Here is a 25,749-nt window from a genome sequence, read left to right on the forward strand (position 1 = left end):
GGGGGGGGGGGGTGGGGAAAGAAAGATAGTATTCCCCTATGTCTATGTATGACTACATGAATGGTATGAATCTACATTGTGTACAACCATAGAAATGAAAAGTTGTACCCCATTTGTGTATAATGAATCAAAATGCAGTCTGTAAAAATAAAAAATTAAATTAAAAAAGAAAAGACAGAGTCCCTGGAAGACATACCCTATGCCTTGTGGTAGTGATTATATAAGAAAAGAGAACCTGGAGCAGTAGAGGAAGACTTCTGGAAGAAAGAGATTCAAATCATGCCAAACAGAGATAGGTTAGAAGGAAATAAAGGGAAAGTATGAGCATAGTTGCACACGATGGGCTAAGGGAACATGGGGAAAGGCAAGAGGAACAGGTGAGCCATGTGTCCGAAGGGGACGCTGAGGAGTGGTTAGGGTTAGGCAGAACATGAACATTCTAAGCCTTCCAGAGTTTCTGTTTTGTTTCAATGACCAAACATGGTTTTCCCGACTGATGCAAGTGTAGAGCTTTTTTCTGGGTCTTTCTGTTGACTTTGGGGGTAACAGTCTTTCTGCTCTGGTATGTCATTCTGCTACCTCTTTCCAGAAAGAAGAGAAAAATGGGGTGAGGTTGGCAGGAGCAAATCTTGAACTGAGAGTTTGTTGGCTTTCCCCTCAAATGTAAGAGTCTCTAAAAGAGACGGTTTTGATCTTAAGATTCTGCCATGTGTACTGAGGACAAAATATGGAAAAAAGAGTCTTGCATTGCTGGCTGGGCTGGGGGGTGGGGGTGAATCTGATTAGATTTAAGGAAGGTGTTCCTTGTTTCGAGTGTTATCTAAGGGTGTGGTGGAATATTCATTTTTGTGGGAGTGGGGATCATACCCTTAAAAATCAGGAAGGATTTTACCTCCTTAGCTGAAGAAAGCCTTTTAAGTAGTGGTTTGTTGGTTTAGAAGAAAATGTTTGCAGTTCTCCCTTAGTATCTACAGTGGTTCATTCCTTGAACTTCCTGAGGATACTAAGTCCCTTGTATAAAAATGGCGTAGTATTTGCATATAACCCATGCACATCATCTTTATACTTTAAATCATCTCTAGGTTACTTTATCACTTAAAAAATGTAAATGCTAACCTAAATAGTTGCTGTCCTGAGTTATTTAGAAAATAATGACAAGAAAAAGTTTGTACGTGTTCAGTATAGATGCAGTTTTTTGTGTGTATGTGTGTTATTGGGAATTAAATCCAGGGACACTCTACCATTGAATTACACCCCTAGTTCTTTTTATTTTTTATTTTGAGATAGGGTCTTTCTCACTTGCCCAGGCTGGCCTTGAACTTGTGATCCTCCTACCTTGACCTCCCAGGTTGCTGGGATTGCTGGTGTGCGTCAGGGTGCCTGGGTAGGCGAATTTTAATTTTCAATCTGGGTGCATTGAAAAAGACCGGCTCTGGATTCAAACCTAAATTCATCTAATTCAGATCTCTACTCTCAACCACTGCTATCCTGTGTCTGTTGGAAATTGTCTGGATTATGACTAAAACAAAAACCTTCTTAGAAAGAAAGGTAACCATCAAGTGAATAAGTGCCTGTAGTACCTACCAAGATTACCTGAGAAAGAATTGGCATTTAGAGGGCAGAGAGCGTCAGGCTTAAAGTCAGAAGACTTGGGCTTACACCTAATTATGTCTTTGTTTTGCTATGGAACCTTGGATACCTCAGTTTACCTTGGAAAGTTCACCTTGATCTTTGGAAGGAAATATGTGTGGGTTAATGGGAGGTCACAAGAGTAATACAGGGGAAAATGTTTTGTAAACTTCGTCTTGCTGGTCAAGGTTAAAGGCTTGTCATTATTCTGCAAGTCTCTCACATGGAGTAGATGCTTGCCTAACAGTATGAGGTTACGTACTCACGTGTCCCAGAACAGCAGCTGGGTTTCCTTGCATGTAACGTGACTTGGAAATAAGATTAGAAAATGGTTCTGCTCTGGCTTGGATTAAGGAGGATTAGCATACCTCATCACATTCCCCACCCCAAATCTACCTTTCTGCAATGGAGAAAAACGCCTTTGAAGCTTGACATGGAATTCAGTCGGGATGAGGATAAGGCAAGGGACCGAGAGGGCCATAGATTATGAATTTTAACCACACAGAGCTTAAATACGAAGAGTACCAGAGGATCCCCTTCTTCTTCAACCCTAGGAAGAAGTGGAGAATATGGTAAGTTTGCATGGTGAGGGGATCCCAGGACCCAGAAGTATGACACTCGAACACTCCAAGGGCACTCTTGTCCATCTTTATATCTTCCCTGCCTTCACTGTACCTGGCCTTTCATGGGGATCCATAGATGTTTGTCGATGAATAAATTGGTGATGAGTGAGTGGATAATTCCCTTTTCTCTACTGTTCGAAGTGGAATTTACTGAGAAATTTTCCTGGAGGAGATGAGTATAGAGTTGAATTTTTAAAAATAGCTTTATTGAGTTTTAATTTACATACCATACAATTCACCTATTTGTTTTAATTTATATACCATACAATTCACCTATTTAAAGTGTTGAATTTGGGGCTGGGAGTCTATCTCAATGGTAGCGTATTTGCCTAGAGCATGCGTGAGACACTGGGTTCAATTCCTAAGGTGGAAAAAACAGTTTTTAAGTCATTGGTCTTTAGTATACTCATATATGTCTGCAATTTAAAAACATTTCCTCACTTTACAAACTAAGCTGTATCCTTTAGGTAGCACCCTCAATTCTCCCACCCCACATCCCACCTGTCCTAGAAACCATTAATCTACTTGCCATGGAGAGCTGAGTTTTGACCAGGGACCAAATACATCTTGGTAAAAGTGATTTGGGTGTGTTGGCATGAAGATTGAAGTGGATAACTGTTGTAATCTGTTTTTCTGTTGCTATGACAAAATACCTATAACCAGGTAATTTAGAAAGAATAGAGGACTATTTTGGTCATGGCTCTGGAGGCTGAAAGTCCAGAAGCCTGGCACTGGCATTAACTCGTCTGGTGAAAGCCTCTGCTGTATCATAACATGGCAGAGGATATCACAGGCAAGACAGAGCAAACCACTAACTGGGATCTTTCTTTCTCTTCTAAAGCAACTAATATTATTGTGAAGACCCCATCCTTATGACCTTATCTAGTCCTAATTACTTCCCAATCTAAATGCCATTGACATATGAATTTGGGGATTAAGTTTCTAACATGAACATTTGGGAGATACATTCAAGTTATAGCAGGTGTGTTGGTTTGAAGATGGGAATGGTAGACCAAGGGTGGTCTTAATGAGGAACATGGGAAAATGGGAGTGGTATGGGCAGCTATTGGGCCAACAGACTGATTTTTGCCAGAGTTTGAATTTCAATGAACCAGTCATCAAAAATGTAATGAAGTCCTGTATACAGAATTCTTTCTATGCAAAGAAGATACAACTCAATGGAGAGTTAATGTAGGTTCTGGAACCTGGGAAAGACATGCTCAGAATGGCATTGGAAGCAACTAGTTCTTGCTCTTCTGGGTGACTGGGTGGAAGTGTGGTGAGGTGGAGGCCTCAGGCCCTGCACTGTTCTGTCAGTTGTCTGAAGGGGAGTCATGTGGTAACCACCATTGGAGGTGGCTCCTGTCCTGGCTTTCATCAAGAATATACTTCTTTCTTTTTTTCCTGGCTGGCTATGTTACCCTCTGAGCTCAGGAAATGATGTAGTCTGAACTTGAGCGGGGCAAACTTTTAGAATGTGTACCTTTAACAAACAAGCAAGCAAATCAACAACAGCAATAAAAGAAGGAGGAGGAGGAGGAGGAAGAGGAAGAGGAGAAAAGATTTAGTACCTTCATGACTCCCTAAATCTCTTGGTCAGAGGTGGTGTGGTGATTGTTAAAAACCCACACTAAGGCAGGGCCTGGTGGGACATGCCTGTAATCCCAACCGCTAGGTATTATGAGGCAGGAGGCTCTTGAGTTCAAAGCCAGCCTCAGCAATTTGGTGAGGTCTTAAGCAACTTAGTGAGATCCTGTCTCAAAATAAAAAGTTAGAAAGGGCTAGGGATGTGGCTTAGTGGTTAAGCGCCCCTGGCTTCAATGCCCAGTACCAAAAAACAAACCAAAGAAACAGAAACTAAAAAACAAACCCACCCTGAGTCTAGTGTGGGGATTAACACCTGTAATCCTAGAGATTCGGGAGCTGAAGGCAGGAAGATCTCAAGTTCAAGACCAGCCTGGGCAACTTAGTAAAACACTGTATCAAAAATTAAAAAGAGTTGGAGGGACCTGGGGTTGTGGCTCAGTGGTAGAGTACCTGCCTAGCACATGTGGTACTGGGTTTGATCCTCAGCACCACATAAATAAAAAAATTATTGTGTCCATCTACAACAAAAATCTATTAAAAAAAAAAAAAAAAAAAGAGTTGAATGGTGTAACTCAGTGGTAGAGAGCCCCTGGCTTCAATTCCTGGTATTACAAAAAGTCTGAAAAAAATTGCGTCTAAACTGGTACACTGGTGCACACCTGTAATCCCAGTGATTTAGGAGGCTGAGGCAGGGGGATCGCAAGTTTTGAGGCCAGGCTCAGCAAATTAGCCAGGTACTCAGCTACTTGGCAAAATCCTGCCTCAAAATAAAAAAAAAAAATAAAAAAGCTGTGGACGTAGCTCAGTGGTAAAGTACCCCTGGGTTCAATCATCAGTACCAAAGCAAACAAACAACAACAACAAAATCTACACTGAGTATCAGAGCCTCTCCAACCCCTGCTGGACCCTGGCAAAAAGTCAGGAATCAGGTGTAGCTATATATTCCAGAATGGCATCTTTTCATCACTCTCTGGAGGTGATAGGGGAAACGGACAAGGGGCAAGTGAAATGGGCAATGGCCAACTGCAGGCTTTCTGGAGAACACAAAAGTGTCCCTCTGCTCCTCTCTCCTGGGCATATTCCTGATTGTCACCTATGTACTACCTTTCCCTGACTGCCTTTTCCCTCTCCTATATAACATATCTACCTTGTCATGATTGCTCATAGTCCAGCAGGCTGGTAGCTAGAGAGTGTTTTCAACCTGGAACCTCGGGGTTTCTGTTTGACTCCACACTGGTAGTGCCCCTTGCTGATTCTGCCCAGCCTGGTAGACTAGGTTGTCTGCCTGACTCTAGCCTAGTTGATGTGTGGTTTGCAGGTAATGAATATACATCATTGGCATGTTATCTTGATTCTCTATCCTCTTTCTCTGACCCTAGAGGAAGAATTGCTTCAGGTTTCAGGACAGTTTCCAGGGGAACTTCCAGGGGAGCAGGTGATTTTGTGCATTCCAACACTTGACTCATTAGAGGGTCTTTGTAGAGCTCTGCACTGTGGGCACTGCCCTGTGTAAGCAGCACAGGGAGTGTGGTAGAGAGAAAGCTTATGTCCTGAACACAAAGCAATAAACAGATGCAAAGGAGATCTGTGACAGGTTAGCCTACTAGGTAGTCAGTGCTGGATAGGGTTAACTAGCAAAGACTTCTGCTGACCCAGAATTCTTTGAGGGCAGAGACCGAGTCCCACTTCATACCAAGTTTTCTGCTAAGCGCCTTAAGTACATGATTACACTTAATCCTCACAACAAACCCCTGAGGTACGTTTTACAGCGGGGAAACCTGAAGTTCAAAGATTAACTTGCTCCTGGACAAACAGAAGCATGGCTGAGTTTTGGACCATGTTCTTCTGATTCCACCTCCACAAGGCCCAGCTGCAGCGGGTCTTTGCATGCTTGAGAATGTGTGGATGTGGAGGAGTTGGTTCTGAGGGAAGGTAGGGATTCAGAAAGATGAGAGGCCAGGGAAGAGACATACGGGGGAGAGGGCGAGTTGTGGGAAGCATAGCAGTACGTGGGCGATACACATGGTACAGGTGGACTGCCATGGGAGAATCAGCCCACTATTGACTATAGATGTGGTTTCTAGATTAAAATAATTTGTGGAAACTGAGATGGTAGAGATGGAGCCCTGAGGGCTGATTCAACATTGGCCAGGTTCCTCTTTGGAAGTTGGTATTTCAAGAGTTTCCATGGGTTTATGCACTTGAGTGTGCCAATTACGCATCAGGCAAGACACAAGGATAAACATGGGACAGATTAACAGGTGAGAATTCAGCCCCTTGTAGTTAGTTTCTTCCAGGTCTTGTGTATCTTCCAGTTGCTTTGCTGGTCACTGATAATTGCCTCTGGTGTGCTCAGTTTTCATTAAGGCATCTGAATGGCTAAGTTGCCAGCGGGGAATTTTCTTCCTGACCCCAGTGGGAGAATTGCCTGACCCTGGAGCAGGTGTTTAGATGTAGAGCCCAGGCTGGCCTGGTTACTGGGCCATGGTGTGGAGAGAACCTTAGGAGGGCTGGGGCTTTTCCTGGGTCCTTTGCTTTCTTGTGATTGTTTCCTTTGTGGCCCAAATCAGTGTGTGACACTCCAAAGGGTTATAGTACCTGCTGTATAGGACAAAGAGCTTTTCATTGTCTTGGGGGAGGGGCTAGAAGCTCTTTGACCATGACCTTGGAGCTAGAGGAAATTTTTCTCTCAGAGATGATAAAATGTTTCTGAGGGATACAGAACAGAAAATTAAGCATAGACGTTCAAGTGGGAGGAAGGACCCAAGATGAAGGGCTTAGAGCTGGTGAAGAGGTGCCACACAATGGACTGCCACTCCCATGCCACCAAAGCATCCTGGAGGTGATCCTGATTTCAGATACTCTCTTCTGTTGTCAGACCAGGTTTCTGGATATTTGGTCTTCGAGTTCAAAATCATCACTAGGAAAATACCTCTGCGCCTTAGCTGAGACCAGTGGTGGAAGAGGAGAGGGGTGGGGAGAGAACTATGGGTATTTCCTTTGAGGCCTCGATAGATCTTTTTGGTTAGATAGTGGGAGACCTTTTCTTCTGCATTCTTTGCACATTCTTTGACAAGGCTGAGACTCTGGTCACTCAACCCTGATCTAGTGATATGATAGAGAAATGAGGTGACCTGACTCTGGCTGGAGCTCAGGCCTCTGACCTAAGGTGTTGGTCAATTTCAACCTGACCCATCATCACATCTCTGGAACGTTCTTATTCTTTTTAAGGCCTCTCTGTGTCAGCGCTTCGCTGGGGTAAAGCCTGTTCCCAGCCTGGTGCCTCTGCCTCCACAGTCTGACCACAGAGGTTTGCAGCCTGGCTGTTTCGGGTTGGTAAATGTAGCCAGGAAATAACAGGGCTGAGGAAGCAAACTTGAAAAACAAATAACAGCCCACTTGGTTTTTCCCCTCTTTTGCAACTATGGAAAAAGTGTTTGCCTGGGGACCTAGTGTGGGGATGGTAACTGCTATGTATGGTTTGTCCCTGGAACTCAGGCTGGAGAGAGGTATTAAGGGGTATTAATCCAACCATGATGTTTAGAGGTGGGACTTTTAGGAGATGACACTGTTATGTAAGGTCATCAGGTGGAGTCCCAATTCCCCCCTGACTGACCCCTGCTGACTTTATAAGAAGAGAGACAAAGATCAAATTAGACATACCTGCCTACTTCCTGTCTCTTGTCAATGTAATATCCTGTGCCATGTCTGGATTCTTTTAGCAAAAAGACTGTCACTAGATGCAAGCTAGCCCTTTAACCTCCAGAACTGTGGGTTGAATAAACCTCTTTTAAACAAAGTTAGCATGCCTCAGGTATTTAGTTACAGTAATGAAAAACTGACTTAAGCAGGAATCCTTGCAATATTTGCCCCAACAAGTAGGAAGATACAGAAAGACAATGGATGGTTAGTTTTGTGATATATTTTTGAGAATCTGCTAGGGCCTTCTAGTTCATTGTCTTGAATAAATCATTTTTCACAGTAAGTCTACAGATATATGTCTAATAAAATATCTAGTTAATTGTGAATTTTTGGAGTAGTTTGAAAGAGGAGAGTAGATTATAATTATAATTTAACATGCTAAACCAACTATTAATGGCATGTTTGGTAGATTATAATCTACTGTTTTTTTTTTTTTTTTTCCCCTCATTCAGATTTTCTTTTTAATTGAGGGACTTTTCTTTTTTTCTTCTGTAACTTGTTCCCATAGAAGGTAAGGGAGAACACTTGTTCAAAGGTTGAGGTTAAGTAACTCCAAAGAAAGAACAAATTGTTTTTCATCTTTACATTATTCTTTATTTTCTTACACACCAAGCAATTCTTCAGTGGACACCAACTGACTGTCTCAAATTCAATTGAATTCTGATGCCCCACAGGTGAGGGCTCAGCCCTACATGACTACCCTCACTTCGGATGCCAGTTTCAAGACCCAGATTGCCTGCCAAACCTCTGACCCAATGACTATAAACCTGGGTTCCTAATCCCCTCTTTGACTAATTTGCTAAGAAAGCTCACAGAACTCAGGGAAACCCATTCACCAGTTTACTACCAAAGACACAGAAGGACAGCCAGATGGAAAGGCACATACGACAAGGTGTGTGGTGGGTCGGGGATCTTCTCTGCTTTTGAGGCATACCAGCCTCCCAGCACCCCCATGAATTCAGCAACACAGAAGCTCAGCAAAAGTTTGCTGCCCAAGAGTTTTTGCAGAGTTTGATCTACAGTCCTCCACACCACCCACTTGTCACCATTTCCCCTTTTACTGGGGGAGAGGGGTCAATGGGTTGGGCCGAAAATCCCCAGTCTCTGCTGGCCCCATCCTGGGGTTATCTAGAAGCCTTATCCTAAGTTATGCATTAGTATAAACCCAATGTATCCAAAGGGCTAGTTATGAATAAAACACTTGTATCTTGCTTGAATGTGGTGCTGCAGCCGGCAATCCCAGCAGCTCAGGAGGCCAAGTCAGGAGAATCACAAGTTCTAAGCCAGCCTGGGCAAACCTAGCCAGACTGAAAACAAAAAGAAGTGGGGGTGTGGCTCAGTGGTCAAGGGCCCCTGGGTTCAATCACCAATACTGAAAAAAATATAAACCAAAAGCCAACAACAACAACAAAAAACAAAAAAAAAAAAAACAGACCAAAACAAAACGAAAATCTTGTAACTCAGGAGAGCCCAAGGGTTTTAGTTCTGTGATAGGAGCTAGGGACAAAGGCTGAATAGATTTCATGTTATACCACAGGTCACCCCTTGCTCTTTGACCATGAATCCTTTATAATTAAAGGATCGTAACAGTTCAAAGATACTGGTTCATTAGTCCCATTCAGTCATTAATAATTGGTCCAGTCTATCATGGTATCAAATGAAACTATCTCTCAGTGTGAGGATACTTAGGCTTGTAGTTTTCCATTTCATCTTGTCAGGTTCCATTGCTGAGACCACTCAGGTGCCTATTCAGGTGCCTAACAGAGTTAGGAGACAGGCTCATCTCTTGCTTCGAGCCTCTTCTGAGGAGTTAGTGTAGTATTAGATCTCCTTCATCAATAGGACATTTATTTATTCTTTTACTCGCAGCTACTGTCCCTCCTTCCCCATTATAGCCCAGATATTCCCACCTCTGGGAGAAGCATCAGGTTCAGCCCCCACTGGTCCAGATAACTGGCAGTCTGGTAAGTGTTGACCCAATAGTCCACTCCCATTAATGTAGGTTAGGGTGACTCAAGGGGTATCTGGACCATTAGGCTGTGCAGCTGCATTTATTATTAACCCCCTGTGTCCCAGATGAGTTATGGGTACAACCTGCTCCACGAGATCTTTAAGAATTCTGACATAAAGGATTTAAAATCCAGTTACAGAAATCAGCCAGGTTTCTAGAACTTGTCAGTACATCTTTGGTCAGTTGATCACTGCATCAAGTAGGGAAAAAAAGTGGGCTGATATATGGTAGAGCATTTGCTTAGCATGCATGAGGCCCTGAGTTTTATCCCCAGAACCAACCCCAGAAGGTTAAAAGTATAGTCATCTGCTGTGGTTTGAATATGTCTCCTAAAAGTTCATGTGTTGGAAATTAATATCCAAATTCATATGTTCATGGTATTTGGGGAGTTGGGCTTCAGGAGGTAATGAGGATTAGACGAAGCTTTGAGGGTGGGCTCTCAATGATGTTAGTGTCTTTATAAGAAGTAAGATCTAAGATAGCAAGCTTGCTCTTTCTTGCCATGTGATGCCCCCTGCCATGTTATGATTTGGCAAGAAGACCCTTGCCAGATGCTGAGCTGATGCCAGGGCCATGTTCTTGGGCTTCCAGCCTCTAGAACCATAAGGCAAATAAACTATTATTTGCTATATCTCTTCTCATTATCGGATATTACAGACGGTAAAGTATATTCCTCCTTTGAAGAAATGATGGTTGGACATCCAAATTGGTGTGGTGGCTTCTGTTCCTGTACTTTTGTAGTTCTCTGGGATTTTCCATCTTTCATCAGGGATACAGTCCAGAATCAGAGTCAGTTTCTATTCCTGTCAATGCTGATTTGTAGCCTCCTGAGACTACCAATATCAGTTTGACTTGCCAGCTAGGTACAGGACTTTCCTCTTGGGGAATCTGCTACAGAGCCATCTGCAATCTCTGCTTCTTTCATTGGCAAATCAAACAGTTCTTACTGGTATTATATGTCTCAGAGGGTATAAGATGAATATGTCTAGACTTGGCTCATTGCTGCATTGTTGCAGTACTTCCATGTCTCCTCATTTTATGGACCCAGGTGGCCGTCTTACGTGATTCCAGTCATCTTCTGAACCTGCGGGGGGTTCTTCTGGCAGTCTGGTAAGTGTTGCCCCAATAGTCCACTCCCATTAATGTAGGTTAGGGTGACTCAAGGGGTATCTTGACCACTAGGCAGTGCAGAAGCATTTATTATTAGCCCCCTGTGTCCCAGATGAGGTGTGGGTACAACCTGTTCCACGAGATCTTTAAGAATTCTGACATAAAGGATAAAAAATCCAGTTACAGAAATCAGCCAGACTTCTAGCACTTGTCAGTACATCTTTGGGCATTAAAGTGCGATTCTCTAATGTACCCTGAACATTCTCATAGTGATTTTCCCAGGGCCCTCCCTGGCATTGGCATCTCTTTACTAGACCAGCCTTTCCATTGTTTCTGCCTGACTATGGACCAGGCCATTGGTCACTGCCCGTGAGTGAGTAAAAACCCAAACATGGGGATTTTACCATGCTTCATTTCTTCTGTCACTGCTAAGAAAACAGCATGCAGCTCAACAGACTGAGCGGATTTGTTTCTACTTTCTTCAATCAGAGTGGCATCCTTCCAAATAGGATGTTGTTTCTTCTCCTTGGAGCTGCCCCCTACAAACCCAGCAGGTCTTAGTTGGTTGGTTGAGAGTGATTTATAGAGCACTAAGTTATGATAGAATCTAGCTATTCTTCACACAATTCTGGAGTTAGTCCTTAGGGTAAAAAGCTCCCTTCTTCTGAATACGTCCTCCTTATTTTCTCCAAGTAGCACGATCCTGTATAAACCATCTAAATTCCTTAGTCCAAATCCCAGGTTGTTATTGCTGGGAGGTGCTCCCAGGCTTTTGCCATAAGCTCCAGACTGGGCTCCACACAGGGCTATCAAGGGAGAATTTGTCCATACCACCAATTCTGCTTCTATTCTACACGGTGTGGACTTGGGCAATCTTACTGGTTCCAATGAATATGGCTCAGAGGACAGACTTGCATGCCTTCTGTTTTATAATGGTAAGTATGGGAAACATTCCCTAGTCATATACAGGTACTTACTTAAAATATAATCAGATGAAAAAGATGCAACTATTTCCCATAAAACCTGTTCAAGCAAGCTAATTCTCCCACCAATTTTACTTTAATTCTATCAACCTTTTTTTCCCTAGTAGGATTTTATTAACAGGTTTTAGTTTTACAATTCTCTGTAGGGGAAGTATTTCCAACCAGATGTAATATCCATTCCTATAAAACATTCAGGTAAAAGAGACAGCTTTATATAAAGCTTGTTTATGCATTCCAACTTTAGTACTCTCATCAACCCCTCACATATTTATGTTCTTCCAATCCACTTGCAGCCCACATCAGGGATTTATTCGTGGGTCTTGGTGTTTTTGTGTCAAGGAGTCATGAGAGCTCCCCCAACCCCAACTCCTACCACCATTTTACTCTTTTTGTGTGTGTGTGCAAAAGGCTTAGGGGCTCCAGGGAGTTTAGCTAAGGATCACTGTCCTTTATTTCATCTTTGCTTTGATTTATCTGCCTATTAGCCAAGGCAATTTTAGATCAGATTTCCCATTCCAGTCTTTGTCTTCTGACATTTAAAATGTTTCCAAACTGGGGCAAATACAGCAAGCACATCTGTAAACCTTTAATGTTGGGGGACCAACAGGAGCACTCTTTGGTCCACCCAACCTTTGATAGTATTATATCAGACCTTTGCTTCAACCCTATCAATGTCTGTTTTATTCACCCTGTTTCTTAGTGACCATCTAAAGATTTCTACAACTGGACTGGGGAGATAGCTCAGTTGGTAGAGTGCTTGTCTTGAAAGCATAAGGCCCTGGGTTCGATCCCCAGCACTGCACAAAAAAAAAAAAAAAAAAAAAAAAAAAAACGGATTTCTACAACCTGGGATTTCTCTCTTTCTTTTTCCTCTTTTTTCATTCATATTCACTCCCACTTCTGATGTCAATTCCAAGTCAGGCCACCCATACTTCTGATCTAACAGCTATCACCTGGGGTCCTGATCCCCTTCTTGGATCCAGTTAATATGTTGGGATGGCTCAAAGAAGTCAGGGAAACAGTTACATTTACCTATTTACTGTAAAGGATGCAAATGAACAACCAGATGAAGAGGTAACGTGGGGTGAGGTTGGGGGTGGGGAGGAGGCTGAACATCTTCCAGGCTCTTTCTGGGCACACTGCCCTTCCAGCACCTCCAGTAACCCTGCTGCTCAGCAAATTGTGTTGCCCAAGAGTTTTTATACAGCTTGATCTCCAGCCATCCCCCCACCAACCACTTCCCTTTTCCCAACCCACTGATCTCCAATTGCTTGATGTTTCTGGTGACTGGTCCCTTCCTGTGGTATCCATGGGCCATCTTAAGTCACTGCATTAGCGTCAATTCAGATTTTATCAAAGGGACTTATTATGAATGTCAAAAGACACTCATTTCACTTACGCTCTGGAGATTCCAAGGGCGTTGAGCTCTGTGACAGGAACCAGAAACAAAGACCAGCAATATTAAATGTTGTAGCTCAGAAGGACTGTGAAATAAAGCTGAATATAAATTTCGGAAGCACTCTTCCTGGAGAAACTATCAGGCTGAGATACTTCTGCATAGTGGGGGGAGGGAGAGAGCCCTGGCAGGTGTTGGGGCCACTCAGTCTTTTCCTCATGGTCTCTGGCCTCCAAGCATGTCAGTGCCAGGCTGACCCCCAGAGCAGTCTGCCTTGATGTAGCAGCATTTGTATTCTGGCTGGGTCACTGCACCCTCAAGCTCTTTCTGACCTTTCTGTTGATTCTCAGGGTTGGATGTAATAGTAGCAATAAAGGTTACTCTGAACCAGGTGGAGCTTCTCCAGGAAATAGTTTGTCCTTAGCTTGGGGGATAACAAGAGCTTTCTCCACCTGCGTCTATGGTGAACTGTTTTCTTCATGACCGAAAATCTCATTTAAAGAAACAGACCCAGGAAAGAAGATTGTATTGCCTCTGTGGGTTGCTCCTTTCTGTTTTCAAATTGTACTTTTGAGAAAGGTCGCACTGAAATTCCCTATGATACAATTCAAACTCCTTTTCTCTTGTTCTGTCCTCAGAGGAGATGGAAGAATAGGTAACTGATCATTTCCCTTGATAATATTCCTTTCAAGACTCATTATTAGTAATTTGGGTTGTTGCTTCCGGATTTTGAGGAAAGGCCTGGCTTTGTCCTAGCCATTACTTGCAGACCTGTCCTCCTCTGGGAGGAATTTTCAGCCACTGTCAGCCAAGTATGTTAGAAGATGGGGTAGTATTAAAGGTGAGAGGAGGAGGATGTGGCCTGCCCATTCAGAAAGTTCTTAGGAACACTGAAGACTCATCTCTCTTTGAAGTGCCTTCTCTGGATTGCTTCCCAGAATGCCTCTATTGATTGTCAATGTCTTTTGTTTCACAGTCAGAGAGATTCAGCTGACAGTGTAGGTAACTCAGGAGAGGTATTGCCAACAGTTATACCAATATTTATTTATTCACATTTTAAAATTTTGTGCATTTTAAAATTTAAATATTTTTTTAAAAAACTGCTGGGCATTGGCCTCAGGCTTGGTGCTTGGGATATGGAGATGGATACATGATCATTCCATTGAGGAGCTCACAGCCAAGAGTGGAAGATAGTTTCGAAAGAGTATGGTATTCAGACTAACTCATGTGTGTTATCTGACCAAATACCTGAGAAAACTGACTTAGAGGAAGAAAGATTCATTTTGGCTCATGGTTTCAGAGACTTTAGCCTGTGGTCAGTGGGCTCCATTCTTTTGGACTGGAGGTAAGGCAGAACATCAAGGCAGAAGGGTGTGGTAGAGGAAGGCTGCTTACGTCGTGGTAGCCCTCCATGGTATATCCCCAGTGACCACTTCTTCTACTCGGCCCTACATCCTCCACCATCTCCCAATAACGCCCTCAGGTTATGAATCTATCTGTGGACTGATCCATTGATGAGATCAGAGCCCTCGTGATCCATTCATTTCCCCAAAGCCCCACCTCCGATCATTGTGGCACTGGGGACCAGTCTTCAACACATGAGCCTTTGGGGAACATTCCATATCCAAACCATATAACATGGGATTTACACTAAAATATGAAAACAGAATAGGTCTCAGGGAAGCCTCTGCTGGCTGGGAGAGGAAAACAGGGTTGCAGGCCTGGATTTTACCACCACACCACCTTAGTTCTCTCACATTCAGCGACCACTTGGAAGTACCTGGTTTGGCACCTCTCTCAGAGAATCCGTTCTGTAGTCAATGGGATTTGTGAGATCGCTTCATATTTGAGGAAAACATGAAGTCCAAGGCCACAAAGCTGTTTGGTGACGAAAATGGATCCAAAATACAGATCTCCCAACTGTGCTGTCCAGTCTGTTTCTCAGGGAGCCTATCTTTGCACTGCCTGGAACCTTATCTTTAATCAGTGAGCCATGATGCTCATCTGTCTTTGAGGACAAGGGGATGGTTTTCTTAGGACAATTGTCCCAGTACTAGGCTTAGAAACCAGTTGGGCAGTAGGGAGTAGAGACTTCAGTTCGGTTAATTTTCTCACTCTGTGGTCCCAGGCAGGTAACTCAATCTCCCTGGGCCTCAACAAAATTATAAAATGAAGAGTATACATTTTTATTTCTTCTTGTGAGGCCAAAGTAAGTATATGTGCCTGAAGAATTATGTTAATTTTTTCATTAGTTAATAAAAGGGACCCTATTTCCGATGACTCATGTTTCCTCCAAGTCTGTTCCTCCAGGTACCTAGAACGTGGTTTGCTGATTCTTTGGTTATTTATGAGATATTACTTTTCTGTCTATTGATGGTTACTGAAAAGTATAAAAAGATTTTATAATGTGGGGGCCACTCTTACCTATCTTTTCCTTCAGTGATGGTCTCCTTAAGGTCCTGACACCAGGTTTCTTATCTCTCCTCCTTTTCTTCCACTTCATTTCTTGGTCTCCTCCTCCTTCTCCTTCTGAACCAACATACTATCTTTGGTCAGGTTCATCCAAGCCCTTGGCTTTAATGATTCCCTTTCATGTTGACTGACTCACTCCATCTTTTGCTGCTATAACAGAGTGCCTGAGACTGAGTAATTTATACAGGACAGAAATCAACTTTCTTACAGTTCTGGTGCCAAGGTCAAGGCTGTCATCTAACAAAGTCCTTCCTGCTCCATTATTCAGAGGGAAGGAATGCTGTGTCCTCACATGGCAGAAGGCAGAAGGGCAAAGTGGTAAAGGAGGCCCGGGTGCCCTTTGTAATGATATTAATCCTACTGAGATTTTAACATGAGTATTGGAGGGAACATTCAAAGTGTAGCATGACTCTCTCATTTGCATCTCCGCCCTCATCTCTTTACTCAGTCTTAGTCTCCTTTACACTCCGCTAATGCACATTTCCACTGGGATTTTCTTCAGAACTCTGTTCTTCAGTTGAGCCTATTGTCTTTTCCACCAATCTAGTTCTTCCCACTCTGTCAGGACACTGGGGATTGGTGTTTTTCAATATCAGGAGGCTCCCTGCTCAGAAGAAAACGTTCTTCAGTCTACCTTCTCACCCATCTCTCGTGTTCAGTATGTAAGCATCCTCCTAGCTGGTTGACCCCCTTCATCTCCTCCCCCTTTAATTCTGCACTCTGCAGCTGGTGGGGACTCTGTGCCCACTTCTGAGGTAGGGCAGCATGCTCACATTGTATTCTTTACCAGATCCTGAACTGTGAAGTCAGAGTTTATTTCATTTCAGCGCCTGCTAAGCATTTTGCATGGAACATGGTTGGAGCTCAGTAAACATGTATTTAGGGAATGAATAAATAATTGAGTGGTGAAAGCATGTAAGGAAATTTGATTTTCATGGAATTCTAATATAAATCATTATGCAAAGCAAGACTTCCTCTTGAAGCTGAATAATTACCCCCCATATGCCACTCATGTAAATCTAGGTTATTATATATTGGCTTCTTTGTCTTTTTAAGCCTGCTTGTTTATTTCCTATATTTTCTGTGTCCTGTTTGTGTCCCCCATCAGACTGTAACTACCCAGAGACCTGAGATTGCTATTCTTCTAAGGGTGGTCTTTATTCAGAGGAGCCAGATTTGAAGTAGACAGGTAGAGAGTGCTTGACCTTATCTACAAAGAGGCTTTGGCAAGCAAGAGCATGCTGGGAGCAATATTGTGTCTGGTGGTTGACCCAGGGCCCTGGCATAGTGTGCAAATATGGGTTAGGTTTTCCCCACACACAGGCTCATGGCAGCTTTGAAGGGTGTTTATTTTTGGAGCTGTGGTTGCCTTGGCAACAACACTTTTTCTCATCTTCTCTTTCCAGGTCGGGGCAACAGTTGTTCCTTCTGCAGGGAAGAAGCATTTTGGAACAGATGCATCCTTTTTTCCACTTTCCTGCCCCCCTAATTAATCCAACAACTGTTTACTGAACACATACAATGTGCCAGTTTATTGTTCTTGACACCAGAGATGATAGTAGACAAAATAGTTTCTGCCCTCGTAGGTTTTACATCCTAGCAGTGGTAGAGAGACAGCAGGCAAAATTTGCAACATTAGTTCCAATTTATTTAAATGCAAGTTATTTGGGCACATCACTGAAAGGAGATTAATTTGTTTTCTAATATTTAGAAATCAGGAGTTGTAAGAGGTGGCTGACTGTGGAAGCTGACTCCCCTCCCACTAATAGTGGGACTTAATTTGATTTGGTGTGGACATTTTGGAATGCAGACACATTTGTTGCCCTGACATAGTCCAAGACCTTGGGAGATGATGAAATTAAACTGGGTCTGTCTCTGCAGCTGTCAGATGCCAAAGCAGTTGTTCTGCTGGTGTTTGTGGGAGACACTTGGCCCTAATAGGAGCCAACAGTCAAAGGGCTGCCAGTAGAAATGGCCCTTTATCACCCAGTGTAATGCAGCCTTGAAGGCAGGCAGTGGATGGAAATTTATTGACCTGCCATAGAGTGTGGAGCTTGAACTGACTACAAGGGGGAAGACAGAAAGGAAAGAAGGGATACTGACACTGGCTGTTGGGTGCTTTCAGCAGGAATGGTAAAGCATGGCACCTACATGGACACAAATGAAAACAACGTGGGCAGTAGTCATTTACCATAATCTCTTAATTTGGGTAGCACTTTATTCTTTTTAAAACAACTAACCAGGCCCTGGGCTCAGAAAATGCATGGACAGAGTCTGGCACACACCAGACCTTCCAATGATAAGCTTGTGGCATGACGATCCTTACATCATTTGTTCCTTCATCCTGTGGGACAAATGTAATCAGAGTGCCCACTTGGTCCTTAAGGAATTGAAGCTCCAAAGCCTACCCACATCCATACAACTAAATAATGACAGAAATCAGACTCAAAAGGAGCCTGTGACATGTCACTTTTATTTCAGCCCTATATTGCCCATATTGTTCAGTGCATGTATACATCTGACATTATACTGAGGCTTAGACATAAGTCCTGAGGGCAATTCAAATCCACAGGAAATGGAACATAAAGGCCAAACATTACAACCAGCTATTTCCACATGCCTCTGCTCTTTTAAAGCTGCAGCTCTCGTGAAAGGCTCTGACTGGATTTTGCCTCCTCCTGTTCCCCTTCTGAGCTGGAGGGACACATTAAACATTCATGCTGCCAGAGAGAAGAGAGTCCAAATATCACCGATACGTGTGGCTTGGCTGCTATGTGCTTGCCTTCGAGCTTTGGCTGGCCTCTGCTCTTGAAGGAGTTAGTCTGGTTTATTCCTTCCTTTGTTCAACAGCAGATTTTTGTTCAGCATCTATTAGGCATTTGGTGCCCATTATTACAAATATATGTTAAGGTTGAAAATGTGACAAATTCTTCTAAGGAGAGGATAGCAGTGACTGTCCTGTGGGTCATCCTGGCAATTAGTCAGATCTTGTTGTGAAGACCACCCTCTCTAAAAGACCTTCCTTAGTAAATGGAGTTGGGTGGATACTTGGTCTTAGGAAAGCAGAAGCAATTTATTCTCAAAGGAGGACCTAGTTCATTTATATTACAGAATAGGTGGACATGGCCAGTACTTTGTTGACTGGGAAATTCTCCACAGAAAAATAATCCTAGTCTTTGTGCTTGTTATCCAGCATGCATAAAGCCCTGGGTTCAATTCCCAGTACCATGAAAAAAAAATTTGTGTGTGTGTGTGTGTGTGTGTGTTTTATAAGTACTGTCGAAGTAAAGGATCCAAAATTTAGATATTTTGGGTTTGTACATTTTTCTGACCTTGCCCTTTGTAGCCACAAAGAGTTCTAGAGCATCTTCTCCCAGCGGACTACTAGTTTAGGACCTCTTTGGGGGAACAGGTTTGCAAATGATTACTTTTATGGTCTTAATCGAATTACGAGTATCTTCAGAGGGTTAGTAAGAAATAGTTGGTACTACGCAAACAACTCTAAACTCCACTCATCCAGGTTAACTGATGAAGTATAGGAAAGCACACAAATCTTTTAAAACAAATATATGTGTTTTTTCTTTGTTTGTTTGTTTTGTTTTTGTGGTAGTGGGAATTGAATACAGGGTCTCATACATGCCAGGCAAGCTCTTTATCACTGAGCCCCAAGGTAATATATTTCTTAAACCTGGATATCCCCTAGGGCAGGGTAGGTGCTTTTCCCTGGAATGGTGATTCCAATTCTTATCAGGAAGGGGTTTTGATTTGCAAGCTGAGCATGATACTTGTCTTGATGTTGGCGGTTGGGGTCCACATACATCCACCTCAGGGCACTTTATGGACCTTAGTTTAGGTGAGCACATGACAAGCTCACTGAGGCTATATAAGGGAGCATCTGGGGTCACAGGCCACTTCTGAATGTGAGCTTGAGGGTGAGGGCGGACAGCTGAGAAATGGAATGTGTTTCTACTCTTGACAAAGCCCATGCCCACCCTGCTCCTCACTTACCCCCACTTCTAGCCAGGCTGGTATCAATGACTTTCCAGCAGCTGCCTTTGATTTTTGTTCTGGTAGCAATTTCCAGACTGTTTCCATGGAGTAAAATTCCAGCCTGGAACAAGTTTTCTTCCCTCAGGCTGCTTTGCATCATCAGTTTTCTCCATAAGTAGGCAACCCTGAAACATCTACCTTGTGGATTGGTCTGAAATGGACTAGCAAAGGTAAGGCTCCTCTCGAGGTGTCCAGTACAAGGTAGGCGCTCGCTGTCTGATTATTCTCTTTTCTTCCCCTCCCTTTAAACTTAAGGGAAGGAGGTATTTTCATGTTGGTGCCATTCAGGGCTAGGCTTATCTGATCAGAAGGACAGGCCCTGGGGTTTGCGGCTGATTGTCATTGCCCGCCACCTTTGCTGAGTCATTTGGGGCTGACCGACCTGAACCTGAGGAGACAGTGATCCAGGGAGTGGTCAGAGCAGTGTGTGTGTGATCAGCCGAGGTTGCTGGGATGGACTCCTAGTGCTTCTCGGTGTATCTCTGGAACCTGATCCCTCTTCTCATGGGTAAGACTGTGGGGTGGACAGGTAACCAGCCTTGGGCATGTTCTGCATGTCTTGCCTAGTGCTGGGTCTCCTGTAAAGTGGCTTCATGAATCTTTGGTGTCAGCTTAAGCAGTACAGTCATAAGGCTCTGCAGAGGACACCAATGAATGGAGGGCAGCATTGTCTTCAGAGTTTGAGATGAGTGACTGTCTTTGATATGAGGGTATTTAGGAGAGAAGGGGAACTTAGTGATAGGAAGAAGGTGAGGAATGAGAACTTTTAGAAAAATGAGACATCGTAAAAAAGAGACAAGGTAAGATTTAAAGATTAAGAGCTAGAGAACATGCATTTGTGAGGTTAGGATGGGTTTTGTATGTCTGCTGAAATGCTCATTCTGTCTCTTGTGAGACTGTATTTATGAGACAAGGTACATGAAATTCTTGTTGTTTGAGAGATGCTTTAACTTGTTGTATCCGAGAGACACTCTATGAGCACTTAAGTCTTATGCTCTTACAGTTTTGTGATGTTTTACTCCCATTAATACCAAGGATAAATATTGTTCGAAGATGTATCGTGTGTAAGATGTGCAGCAGTCATGTTTTTTGTGTAGAGAAGTAGGCAAGCGAACATTTAAGTCCATTTTTCTCCCAAAAGATAGAGGTGTAGAATGAAAGGAAAAAATTGTGGTTAAGCCGTATGTTCCCATCATGCCTAGCTAGAGATTCATTAGGATGAACTAAAATCAGAACAGATTTCACTAGAATCTGCCTCTGAATTCCCTTCCAAATTAAAAATACACTGAGAACCTTCTGATGATATGCATTCACAGTCTGTCAGTCATTCCTTCTGTATTTGTTATGCAAACTGCTGCGCTAGTCACTCAATAAAGGGTAGCTGGCAAAGCCACTGGATAGGAGGCACTCAGAGGGATCTGAATGGATTCAAGTTCAGGATCTGTCTCTTTTCAGTGTGACTGTAACAAAGTTTTTAGTTTTTTTGAGACTTCCCTCTCATCTCCCTCCCCAGTTTTACTGTCTTCATAGTACTTTTAACTTTTGAAATGATCATCTTTTGTATGTCTCTTTGTTGGTGATCTCTCTCCCGTCTCTGCAACCTTACTGCTTAACCCACAAGAATTTGAGACCCTTACAAGGAGCAGGGATCTGGTCCATTCTGCTTATTCCTGCATTGTCAGGGTTAGCAAAGAACCTGGTACATTGGAGACACTTACCTGCAATATAGGACACATCTACAAGAGATAGTAATTAGCCTGATTATAAACAGTAGCATCTGAGGGCTATAAAGCAAAGTCTGATACCTTCTCTGCCTCCTGGAGTTTACATTCTTGTACCCTAAGGGCAGTAGGGTGTCTTGGGAGGAGCTCTGAAAGGTGGCATACTTAAGATTCTTTGCCATTAATTATTCAGCCTTTGGTTTTTGGTTCTGAAAGGGAAAGAATTAGACAAGGTCTTTTAGGCCCCTTCCTGCTGGTTAAGTGTTGGTCCATGATTTTATTAATTGAATTATAGGCTATTGTAAAATAACATTGGAAAGAGAGTAACATTAGAAGGAAGTAGGAATCAAAGAGAGTGTGCAGGAAGTGGGTCAGGAAGCCACATGACTTTGTCTCTGTGCCTGTTTGGTGCTTTTCTGGGTCTTAAACCACATCTGTTCTCCTGCTGCCATTCTCATTTCCCACTGTCTGGCCCTTGTCGCTCTCCCTCCTGGTACACTCACACATCTCGGGAGAGCTGGCCTCCCTTCTCTGTATCTCCTACCTGACTTTGAAATGGATTTCCTGGAAGATTTCTGGGCTTAGCTTTCTTGCACTTTTGAGCCTGGGTGGGGCCCATATGAGTACTGAGCACACTCTTTATTTTATAGATGGGCAAACTGAGGCTCAGAATGGCAGTGTAGCTTGCTCTGTTTTATAGTAGGAGACAGAGCCAGTGCTGGGTCCAGACTCAGAGCCCAGTCCTGCTGCAATTGCTTCCCTGTGCTTGAGCTCTGTTTTCCATTTATTTTTATTTTCAGTAGATGAGTGTTACTTTATGTGTGACTCCAAGATGAGTGTATTTGTGTGCTACATAGAACCTGTTGGAGTTCCTTGAAATCTTTTCATAACCTGCTTTAGCAGCCTCTTGCGTTTGTTTGTTTGTTTGGTTTTTGTTTTTTGGTGCTGGGGTTGATCCCAGGGCCTTGTGCCTTCTAGGCAAGACTGTCACTGACTCTGCTTGCCCCACCCTCCTACTCTGATTCCAAGGTTCAAGGCTCACTTAGCATTTGCTGTAGATTTTTACCTTACTGTGAATTATTGAAGATGGTAGTAATTAACTAGCCCTCAGAGTATTTGTAGCCTGTCTAATGCTTACTTACGTCTCACTGTGCTAAAGTGAGGGGTGGTTAGAGAAAGAAGTTAGAAGAAAGAAGTTAGAGCTGCCCCTTGGAGCTTGCAAGCAGAGGAACCTGGAGCACCTAGGTTTGGTGCTCATCTTCTCCCATCATCTGCAGCTAGGCACCTCCTCAGTCTCTCCCATGGGCTCTGTCCTTGCTCATTTCATTTGCTAAAGTCTTCATCCTCTCTGCTGTACTGAGAAGGGCTTCCTCAGAGACCTGCCTCTCACACTTCTGATTTCGTCAATAAACAGATCATTCCCCTGCTTAGAATTCTTCAGTGCCTCATCATCCACAGGATGAAATCTCATCCCATTTCTGACACTCAAGGCCCTTCATGATGTGAACTCTGCTTAACTTGTCTGTGTTCATCTCTTGCTGTTCCCACCTCAGCCCTCATCTCCAGAACTGAGGACAGCATGCCATGCACTGCTCTTCCTTCAACCTTCTGGACCTTGGCAAGCACCCCTCCCTCGCTTTGGAATATGGTTTGCCTAGTAAAATTTTGTTTATCTTTCAAATGTCAGCTCAACCTCTTTCTCCTCTATGAACTCCTGTCTACTTCCCATGTGGCTCCAGGTGTTCTTTCTCTTGTGTGGGAACCAACTTTAGGGTTTTTTTTTTTTTCAGCACTAGGTAGTGAACCTAGAGACACTCTACCACTCAATACATCCCAGCCCTTTTTTATTTTTTATTTTGAGACAGGTTTTGCTAAGTTGCCAAGGCTGGCCTTGAACTTGCAATTCTCCTGCCTAAGCCTTCTGAGTTGAAGATGATAGTAATTAACTAGCCCTCAGGGTATCTGTTGCCTGTCTAATGCTTACGTCTCACTGTGCTAAAGTGAGGGGTGGGATAAAGAAGTTAGAGCTGCCCCTTGGAGCTTGCAAGCAGAGGAACCTGGAGCACCTAGGTTTGTTGCTCATCTTCTTCCATCATCTGCAGCTCGGCGCCTCCTCAGTCTCTCCCATGGGCTCTGTCCTTGCTCATTTCACTTGCTAAAGTCACCATGCCCAGTTGGGTGCCAACTTTGTATATATACTTCCCCATCCTACTTCTGTGCAGGAGTTGTATTGCATGTAATGTCATTGTTGAATGGAATGTTTCTCTCTCTTCACCAGAGAGTAACCCCCTTAAGGACAGTATGAGTGTTTCACCCTATTTAACAATTTGGATCTTCAAAAGGAGCCTGATTCGTAGGAGGTGCTCTGTAAATGGTTGCTGAATGAGAGTTGTGATTTCACTTCACTCTTGAAATTAAGCTTAGAGTGACATATATTCTTTCCTCTTAGAAAAAGGAATCATTTTGAATGCTGTAGGACTGTCAGAAAGAATTAGGATAAGAAAAAAGGCCACTCGTCCTTTAATAAAAGAAGAGTCTGTGTCAAGCAATAGAAATGGTAGCCTGATGGCAGGGAGGGAAGAAGTGAGCAGAGAGGAAATAGCTGCAGTCAGGGGAGGTCATGAGTTGGAGAAGCAAAGCGATAAAAGGAAGGTGAAGACAGAGATCACTTCAACATTTGAGGAAGTATGATGCAAAAAAAAATATGTATTTCATCCAAGGCCATTTGATGCCCAGATGCCTCAAGAGGCTTCACAGAATCCAGCTCGCCTCTTCTCAGTGAACTCAGGGATGGAGCCTGAGTGTTTTCTTGCTATTGAGGGCCTCATATGGTTGCCCTGAGAAGAAAATGAACAGGAAGAAGGATGGGAAGCACATGACTTTTTTAATCTATAGGATGAACAGTATCCTAGAGATGCAGAGTTTCCCCTGCTTATCATTCGCCCCAGTGCGAGGGATGAGCAGAAAGGACAGAGATGGGAAGTGTTTTGGGTGGTCAAAATGTGTCCCTTGCACATGGAGGTGTATCTGCAGAGATGGGGTATTTCTAAGCATCAAGTCTGCCCATGAGCAGTTCCAGTTTGGGAATGGTTTTTGATGTGGAGATTGTTCTGGGTCCAGCCTTTTGTGCTTCTGGAATGTTCCTCCAACTCTTGAGTCAGATTTCCTCAACCAGTGATGCATGGGAGTGCTTACCTTGATGCTGGAGCACTGTAGAGTGTCCAGACGACACATTTGTGGGCTTTAGGTATCCCTGCTATAATTGCTGGCCTAGCTGTGGATTTGGGAAAGCACACCTAGGGGGTGGAGGTAGTGGAGACCGGATAGACCAGGAAGAACACCACTGGAAGATCACTTACGGTGATCAGCCTTTGGAGTCAGGGCAGATGGGGGTGGTATTTGGTTACGGCATTCTGGTTTTTTTTTGTTGTTGTTTGTTTGTTTTGGTACAGAGGATTGAACCCAGGGTGCTTAACCACTGAACCACATCCCCATTCCTTTTTATATTTTATTTGGAGACAGGGTCTTACTGAGTTGCTTAGGGCCTCCGTAAGTTGCTGAGGCTGGCTTTGAACTTGTGATCCTCCTGCCTCAGCCTCCTGATTACAGGAGTGCGACACTGTGCACAGTTGGTTACAGTATTTTTGATAATAAAGAAATCGAAGAGAGGGGTGGGGGTGGGGAGGAAAGATAATAGAATGAGACAAACATCATCACCCTATCTATGTACATGTATGATTAGGCAAATGGTGTGACTCTACTTCTTGTACAACCAGAGAAACGATAGTTGTACCCTGTTTGTATACAATGAATCAAAAATTAAAAAAAAAAAAAAAAAGAAATCAAGGCGAAAAGAATACAATCTGAATGAAAAAAAAAGAGAATATAATTTTTCTTAAATACTGACTTTTAAGTGAAATAGTATATAAAAAATAGAAAAATAGATTCAGCAGCTCCTCCACGCTTGCTAGTTTCTCCTTTCTGTATGACAAGAACTTCTGGTTATGCATAAGTAACTTTGGACTTCAAGTCCTATTAGTAAATCTCAGCCCTGAAATTCTGGTGGGCAGGGCTGGTCTAAGGCCACTTTGTGCCTTCCGCCTTCCAGCTCGGTTTCTGGGCTATCCAAACCTTGCTTCTCATCTTTCCTGTGTAGAGGCTGCCATTCCAAATATGTTGCTTGATGGCATTTTGAATGAACAAATAATCTGCTTTGTGGATCATCAATATCCTTTTTATGTCTTTGTCTGGGTGGATCCCAGAATTGAACTGGAAGAGGGTTAATTGGATATAGGGCAGGAGTGTGAGTGTATGTATGTGTGTGTGTGTGTGTGTGTGTGTTTCATTAAAATTTTCAAACCCCAAAATAAAGAATCTGCAGATTATTCAACTTTTGTTCAATATTCTGAATTATCCAGGACATACGGCCGGCCTTCTTGCTAATGAGAGGTAATCATGCTTAGTA

The 25,749-nt window shown here is 43.2% G+C and overlaps 1 protein-coding gene across 11 annotated transcripts in view; it reads left to right on the forward strand.

Annotated features, from left to right (window-relative positions):
- The window catches only part of GRAMD1B (GRAM domain containing 1B), a 245,247-nt gene that overhangs the window by 68,714 nt on the left and 150,784 nt on the right, over positions 1–25,749 (forward strand). Inside the window, exon 1 of one of the 11 annotated variants that reach the window (XM_079104493.1) lies at positions 10,643–10,662. The exons of the other annotated variants lie outside the window; for them this stretch is intronic. The gene's annotated coding sequence lies outside the window, so the exon portion shown is untranslated. Of the gene's footprint in view, positions 1–10,642; positions 10,663–25,749 lie in introns of those variants that run through there. 11 annotated transcript variants of the gene reach the window in all.

This window comes from Sciurus vulgaris, assembly GCF_902686455.1.
Source record: "Sciurus vulgaris genome assembly, chromosome: 11".
Lineage (NCBI taxonomy): Eukaryota > Metazoa > Chordata > Mammalia > Rodentia > Sciuridae > Sciurus > Sciurus vulgaris.